Below are 9,037 nucleotides of genomic sequence, written 5' to 3'. Positions count from 1 at the left end.
TCGAAGAGGGGGCCGGCAAATCGCAGGGCAACAAGTCATCAAAGAGCACAACCTCTCTTCCGAGCTTCGAGAGTACCTATCGAATGGCCAGCCTACGCTCGCCGCTTCCTTTGCTACTCTCGTGCTCGCTCCTGCCTACCTTGACGAGAGTGACGATGAATCCGAGCCTGAAGAATACGCCTCGGACGCTGAGGACTTGAACGACGATGAAGAGGGCTCAGTAACGACCGACGGCTCATCCGAATCAGACTTTGAGGGGTTTGATAATGAGGAGCAGCCCGAAGGCATCATGGCACGAGTACGAACAGCGTACGATGCCGACATAGACGCCCAAGAGTTAGTTCAGGCCCTTGAATCTGGCGCGAGGACATTCCCGGGCTTCTCGCTGTCCGAGTGCGAGCTCCAGGAAGGTGTCGTCTACTTCCGTAAGAAGCTTTACGTACCGCAGCCCGAAGGCTCTAATATCCGAGCTGAGATTCTTCAAATCATCCACGACTCCGCCTCTGGGGGTCACCCAGGCGTAGCCAAGACCCACAAGCTCCTCGCTAGGTATTACTGGTGGCCGCATTCCTGGAAGGACGTCCGCCGCTACGTGCTGAACTGCGCTGCTTGCCGAAGAGCCAAAGCTAACCGCCACCGTCCCCACGGTCTCTTGCACCCTCTCCCGGCTCCTGATCGTCCGTGGAAGCACATCACTATGGACTTTATCACCGATCTTCCTCACGGCAAGACCTTCAGCGGCGTGAAAGCAAAGGCCCTTCTAGTGATCGTGGACCGTCACTCCAAGGACCGGTACATGATCCCGTGCTGGAGCATGACCGCAAAGGAGACTGCTCGCTTGTTCTACGAATTCGTCTGGCGCTTTCAAGGCCTCCCGGATAGCATCACCTCTGACAGAGGCACCCAGTTCATCTCGCACTTCTGGAAGCGTCTGTGTGCTATCCTGGGCATCAAGCATAACCTCTCGACCAGTTTTCAGCCACAGACCGACGGCCAGACCGAAATTACGAACGCTATCCTCGAGCAGGTCCTTCGTTGCTTCGTCGACTACCACCAGAAGGATTGGCCTCGGCATATCCCTGCGGTGGAGTTCGCTACTCGTAACTGGGACTCGGAGACTACTGGCTACTCTCCCTTCTATACTACGAGAGGTTACCACCCTCGTACAGGCATGGAACCAGAAGAACCTCTCCCGCCTACCGAAGACGCAAACGAGCAAGCAGCAGACGAGTTCGCTACTATGCTCTCACAGATCTATGAAGAAGTTCACGACGAGATGGTGTACGCACAAGCAATCTACGAGGATCAAGCCAATCGTCGTCGCCAGCCAGCTCCCGACTACCAAGTAGGCGATATGGTCTACCTCAACTCCAAGAACATCAAGACAGACCGCCCCTCCAAGAAGCTGAACTGGAAGAACCTAGGTCCTTTTGAGATCACCGAGCGTATCAGTTCACACGCCTACCGTCTAGCTCTTCCTGCGAACATAAAGATCCACGACGTCTTCCATCCCGTACGCCTTCGGCCATCGGCTGAGGACCCATTCCCGAACCAAAACCAAGACATGCCAGGTCCTCCCGATGAAGTAGAAGTCGACGAGCCTGTTAACCTACCTTCTGACGACTATGCCGTCCGCAAGATCCGGGGAATCCGCGTAGAGCCCAACGACGTTGAAGGACTACCGCCGATCAAGTATGAAGTCGAATGGCAAGGTTGCCCTGAGTGGGATACCTCATGGGAACCTATCCAACATATCATCTTCAATCGTCAAGCAATCGAAGAATACCACGCCCGCGCAGACGGCCCAGAAGTCAACATCGGCAGGCTCTTCGAATCTGAGCTTTTCGACGGGGCTTACCAATGGTGTATCGACCATGACATCAGGCCTAGGCCTGGTACTGAAGCTGAACATCCTCGATATGTGGAACTACTACGGCTTCGTAGGAACTCAGCTTTGTTCGGGGGGGCTACTGTCATGGTCTCCCCACAGAGTGTACAGAAGGTGGGGACAGAAGAGCCTCAGAGTGCTCAGAAGTCGTCAAGAAGTGACAGTCCAGCTTGGTGTGTGAGCGCCAAGAATCACATGCCCCGCAACATTCGCTACGGGACCCAGCCCTCCAAATTCACCCCTCTACCAAACCTTGACAGATTCACTTCGGCTCGTGACTGTGTGACTCACGGCACTCCCGCGAGCACCCGCGACTGCGCTGGACCCTGGAAGAAGCACGTGGAAGACTCGGAACGTAGGGCAGGTTGGAATAAGGTTTTGAACAAAGCTGCTGAGCGCGGCTTCGCACGGGTTAGCCCTGTTGATGCGGGGACACGCACTCGCGAGGGTCGCGTATAAATATCTGGCCTTCCCCAGGCCTCTCTTGCTTTCTTCGTCTTTTGTTTTGTGTAGCAATCATACCATACCCTTTTGCATCTGCACTTCGCACCTGCATTCTCGCTTTCACCCTTGCATCTCACAGGCCAGGCTCTCGCCCTGACACGTAGTGTCTTAGAAACCCCCTCTACTAAGAGAGTTACGCTATAGTGTCTTAGTACTAATACGATCCTTCGACTTTCCTCCCCTTCCCGGCGGATAGCCATCCTCTCCGCTATTAACCTCGCGTTCGTTTTATCCCATTTCGATCCGATCGCGTACGACCGAATATATCCTTTTACCTAAGGGTAGCCAACCTGTCCCTTAACTTATAAAAGAAAATAGAGAACGAGACTAGGTTTATAAGAAAGAGAGCAGCACCTGTTCTAATAAGAGAGAACTACGAAATATAGTTCAAGCTAATAAGAATACACCTAGTATTAAAGCAGGTTGACTAGGTCCTCGAAGACATTATTACGGACATTCCCGCTATAACCCTATCTATAGCGACACCCTCTATATTATCGGAGTTATCCCTTCCTTTAAATCAAGCGATAAGGAAGGCATCGTATAGACGGCACAATGTAACGGCCCTGTATAAGATGTATATCTATCTGTCGACAGATAACTAAGAGATGATATAAGAGATCCGGTATACGAAGGAGTTATAGGAATGGGCTAAAGCTAATTATAAGAGAAGACTTCTCGCTACTAGAAGAAGTTTACTTTAGTAATACACTAATTTTGTGATAACAGAGGACTAGTCAATAGATAACGCCTAGTAGGAGCTTAGCTCAATTGTAAGGAGGGCTGTTTCAATCTTGCCTTAGTTCTAAGACATTAAGACTAAGGACAGAAAGATCTAGTAACTCTTAGTAGCTCTACTAGACTCATTTGGCTCAATTCGCGATACAATTGATACCTAGGTGAATCTCTTACTACAAGACATTCTTACAATTCTTAGGGAGAAGTAAGAATTAATAATTTATTAAGGGACAGCTATATTTACTAAGAAGGGTTCCTAGGGCAAGCTTACGTACTATCTCTACGGTAGTGACCATTTTATAAGCAAGTGCCTATACCTTTCTATAGCTTAGTAGGCTATTAGGAACAAGGACAAACTAGCTAGGGTTACCTACCCTACTAAGAGATAACCGTCACCACCTCGTAGGAGGTCATTATTACCAAACCTTTGTAATGTCCTTAAGGTAATAACGGACCTTATAAAGTAGATAAAGGAGAGCCGTAAGCCAAAGGCCTCCTCTAGTAAGCCTATAAGGGCCTATACGACCTAGGAAGACGTATTAGACCCTAAGATACTATTAGAAGATGATGATATTAATAAGGTTGCCTATTCTACTATAGAAGCTAAAGGTAAGTACCCCTCGTCCGAGTAGTTGCTTAACTCTTGTGCATCATTATATATGACTGACTAACATTCACTATTTAGGACACTAAAGCCTCTTTAAAAGAGAAAGTAGATCAAGGTTAGGGGTAGCTATCTATAAGCTATATATATAGGAAGTGCAGTAATAGGTAGTCCTTCTAGAAAGCAAATTGTCTTAGAAAATGTCCTATTTAGTCCTAGCCTTAGAGTTAGTCTTGTTTCGTAGAATTAGTTTAGCTAATAGTTTGCTATCTAACTACCTAGTTTTACCCTAAAATCCTTGTCTAGTAAACCCGTTATCTAGACCAAACTTCGAGGAGGAGTACCGTTTATCTACTCGATCTCAGAAATTCTTAAGCTATAGTATACTAGTATACTCTCTTAAGAACGTGACAGTACCGCTATAGCTAACACTAAGTCCGAAGATTAGTAGGAGCTATAGTATAGAAGTTGTACACACCTTAGCAAGGGACTACTAAGAAACCTATATAGAGTTACTAATAAGAAAGATCCTATTCCTATTCCTTCTAAACACCAGAATTACAAGGTCTGCTCCCTTATAAACATAAGGAAGTTTATAGGACCTGCTATAGAGAGGAAAGGGGAGAGGCTGGCCCTCATCTCTATTGACATCTATAGGCCTTTTCAGGGCGTAGTCTCTAGGCTAGGATATAAATATTAGCTTAAGATTGTAGACAACTTCTCTAGGAAGAAGTGGGTAGTCCCTTTGAAGGCTAGGAGCGACGCTCCTACAGCCCTACGGGATTAGAAGGTCTAGGCAGAACGGCAGTTAAGGTACTTTCTATCTACGATCCGTAGTAATAGTACTAAGGAAATTCTCGCCTTACTAAAAGAGTAGGAGAAGGAGTTTGGCACTCAGATAGACACAACTAATGCCTATAACTCTCTTTAGAATAGACCTATAGAGAGGTCAATTCAAGCCTCTAAGAACATAGTCCGGGCTATACTTAAAGACTCTAGTATACTAGTTAAGTTCTAGCTAGAAGCTTTGTAAGTATAGACTATAATTAGAAACAGACTGCCTAATAGTCCGATCATTAATAGTATTGCTCTTTTACTAGAAGAAGCCTTTACTAGCTAAGTACCGTTAGTCGACTATTTCCGCGTCTAGGGATATAAAGCTATAGTCTATATAGACCTAAGAGCCTAACCTTAAGGCTTAAGGAGAGACAAGTTAATAAACCGAGGAAAAGAAGCCGTGTTTATAGGCTACTTAGAAAACACTATAAAACAATAGCTGTTCTAGGATCCCGATATAAAAGCTATAAAAGCGTATAGTCACGTCGACTAGTTTAAGAATAAGAAGGGGGGAGATATAGATCTTGGTATCACCTTTACTAACTAGCCGAGTCGAGCGCTATAGCGCAATCCTATTAGGAGGAAGCCCTTTAGGGCGAAATTTTCCGATAGGGGATTATTAGAAACACCGTTACGAAGGCTAGGAGAAAATATTGAGGCGGTTTTAATACTATCGAAGGCCGATAACGGTGGATCTATATAGAACCTACCCGAGTCATTAATACTATAGCAACCGCTGTCTATATAACTTCCCCCTCCCCTAAAGGACATTAGGGAATACTAGAAGTTTAGAGATTAGGGTACTCTAATAAAAGAAAAAGAAGATGTCGTTCAGTTCGACCTATCCGAACACCTAGCGCCACCTTAGGTTATAGGTAATAAGAGGTTAAGGGGGGACGTAGATAATAACTCTAAAGAGTATAAGGCTAAATACTATAAGGCTCTTATCGCCTAGATGTTCTATCTAGACCCTATAATAAGCTAGGTAGAGGAGATTCTAAACGACGTAGAAGAATATACATTTGCTACTATTAGGTAGGCCATAGCCTATTAGTAGGAAGTGCTAATCCTAAAGTCCTATAAGGTAGCCGTAGGAGACCCCGAATAGGGACATATATAGAGAGAGGCAATCGAGAACGAACTTATTGCCTTAGTAAGCAACAACACCTAGGAAGCAGTTGTACCGCCAAAGGGTACGAATCTAATTACTTCTAGGTAGGTCTTTAATATAACAAGAATGATTAGTAGAGCTATTAAGAAGTTTAAGGCAAGACTAGTTACAAGAGGGTTTTTATAGAAATATAGGGTTAACTTCGAAGAGACCTTTATACCTACTGTTAGACATAATACTCTCCGAGTATTTATAGCAGTAGTGTATAAGAGAGATCTCGACATATACCTAGTAGATGTGAATAATGCTTTTACCTAAAGTAGGCTTCTTAAAGACATCTATATAATCCTACCCCTAGGGGTTGAAGCACCTCTAAATATAGTGTTTAAGGTCCTACGAAGCCTTTATAGGCTTAAGTAAGTAGCTAAAGACTAGAACAAGCTCTGTGTTACGAAGCTAGAGAAGATTAGATTTACCTAGTCCTAGGTAGATCTATACCTACTTATCTATACGGATAGAGACCTTATAGTCCTTACCTATATAGATAATATACCTATTATAGCTCCGAAGCTATTAGATGTTTAGTAGTTTAAGGCTGAGCTTAGAAAAGTGTTTAAGATTAAAGATCTTAGTAAACCTACGAAGATCCTTAGAATGAGGATTATAAGACATAGGTCCTTAGGTACTTTAAAGCTTAATTAAGGACACTATGTCTACGCTAACTTAGCCAAGATGAATATAGCTAGAGAGAAGGCTACGCCAACCTACTTACCTATAGAGAGCTACGAGTACTTAGTGCCTACGGCACCTATAGATAAGAGGTGTACTAAACAGGAATACTAGAGCTATAATGGTACCTAGATATAGCTAATGACAATAACAAGGCTAGACTTAGCATTCCCCCTTAGAAGAATTAGCTTATATGTTACTAATCCCTCGTAGTAGTATATAAAGGCTTTAAAGAAGCTCTCCCGATACCTACGGTCGTACCTAGACCTAGGTCTTATATATAGAAAGGGAGGGGGCAATCTCTAGGGTTACTCGGACTCTAACTACGCTATAGACAAAGTAGATAGAGTCTCAATTCTAGGATACGTGTAGTTCCTTTATAGATCACCTATGTCCTAGATAAGTAGAAAGTAGAAGTCTATTATAACATTAACAATAGAAGCTAAGTTTATAGCTATAAACGTAGCCGTAAAGTAGTCACAATTTCTTGCTACTGTCCTTAGGGAAATGGGGTGCCTAGAACTAGTAGGAAAGAGCTCTTTCTAGCCGAGTATAAGGGCAAGCAAGGGCACTATTAACGAGCTAAGGCTAGTTAAGCTTATAGGTAACAACTAAGCCGCTTTAACACTTATTAAAGATCCCTATATATATAAAAGGTCAAAGTATATTAATGTTATATATAACTATATTAGACATCTCTAGTAGTAGAAGAAGATTGTAGTAGACTACTACTATATAAAGGACATAGCTACTAATAGGTTAATAAAGCCCCTTAATAGCTAGTAGGTCTAGAACTTTATAAGGCAGCTCTAGCTTACGTAAAGGGATTGTAGAAGACTATATAGCCTAAGTAGGAGTGTTAAGAACATACAGGCCGTAGGACAAGTATATAGGTGTAGGTGTGTTATATAACTAGATCACGTGACTAGGGTTTACTAGCCTATAGGCTAGTAAACATCCGGACACCTAGTATCTACCTATACTAACACCGGCGATACTATATATAGATATACGCTATCCTATTAGGTCCTTCTTTGTCTTTCGTATCATCCGCCGTCTTCTACTACTACGTAACTCGTACCTATTTAACAATGTCTACTATAAGTCCTATATCGCGTAGCTTAGTAGGAACCTTCCGCACGTATTTAATGTGCTCCTCTAAGGTGTTACTAAAGATAAGTACGTTATCTAGGTAGGCCGATATAAAGTCGTCTAGGTGTTCTTATAAGACCTTATTAATATATAATTAGAACAATACTAGTCCGTTATATAAGCCGAGTAGTAACACTAGACACTCGTAGATACTATATCGTGTCGTAAACGCCGTTAACTACTCGTACCCTTCAGCTATCCGTAACTTGTTAAAGGCTACTATAATGTCTAGCTTTATAAAGTACTTCTTACCGTATATACGGTTAAGCGTCTCTTATATTAAGGGAATCGGATACCGGTTCTTAATAGTGATCGTATTTAATCCTCTATAGTCTATATAAACACGTAGCCCACCTCTAGGCTTATGTACTACTAGCACTAGTATAGGAGACTAGCTTGTCTTTTGCCCTACTTTCCGTACCTTCCCTTTAGATGTTTACTCGTCTAGCTATTTCTTAACTACCTCGTTCTCTTTCTTAGCTAGGTCGTAGGGCTTGCGGTATAGTGGCTCTTATAGACTATTAGGCTTAATATAAATCTCATGATCTACGCCTAGTCGGTAAGGTAGGAGTCCTTTATAATCCTTAGCTAAGAAAGCGTCCGTAATATCGTAGTATATCGGCGGTAACTTCTCCTTCGGGTTGTGATTGAACTACTTGTTTAAGAATTGGTCTAGATTATTAGTAGCTATTATACTTAGCTTAAGCTCTCCGCCGTCGCTCTTACGCCTAGTAGGTATAATATAGAAGTACTTAGCCCTAGGCCGGTACGCGTACATCCTCTACGCGCGTTAAGAAACGCCCTAGTAGTCTACTTCTTTATCGTCTATGTCTTCTAGGTTATATAATAAGACGTTTAGCTCTGCCCCTCCTACTATAAAGCTCGCTACTTCTCTAGTAAAGGGCTCTAGTCCGTACCGTACTAGTACCTACTTCTTCTTCTCGCGGTAGTTTAGGGATTATACTATTATCGATATCTTATTCTATAGATAGTGACTAAAGCAGTAATCCGATCTAAATGCCACCTCGCCTATCTCCTAGAAGATGTTTAGGTTGTACGCTATAAGCTACGGTAGGCTAAAGACGATGTCGTATTTAAGGTCGGTAACGTAGTATAACATTTGCTCGTAATAATCGCTAATAACTACGTCTATAAGGGCCACGTATATAATCTGCCGCGTAGTAGCCGTTCTATCTCCTAGTATTAGTCGTCGGCTCTACGTTAAAGGGATTAGGGGTATTATATATTTACGTATAAATTTCTAGTTAAGAAAGAGAGAGGTAGAAGTAGAATCTATAAGGCCTCGAGCCTTTCTATATTATATTATTACGGGTAATACTATATAAGGGTGTATAGCTAGCTATTACTTATCTAGTACGTATACCGATATCTTAAGCTCCTTACTATAGTCTATTACCGTCTCTTATATTCTATATCTCTTAATCTTATACTCTTTCTATCCTAGGAAGTTCGG

The sequence above is a fragment of the Fulvia fulva genome, chromosome 2, assembly GCF_020509005.1.
Source record: "Fulvia fulva chromosome 2, complete sequence".
NCBI classification, from domain to species: domain Eukaryota; kingdom Fungi; phylum Ascomycota; class Dothideomycetes; order Mycosphaerellales; family Mycosphaerellaceae; genus Fulvia; species Fulvia fulva.
Note: the sequence above shows the minus strand (reverse complement) of the source record.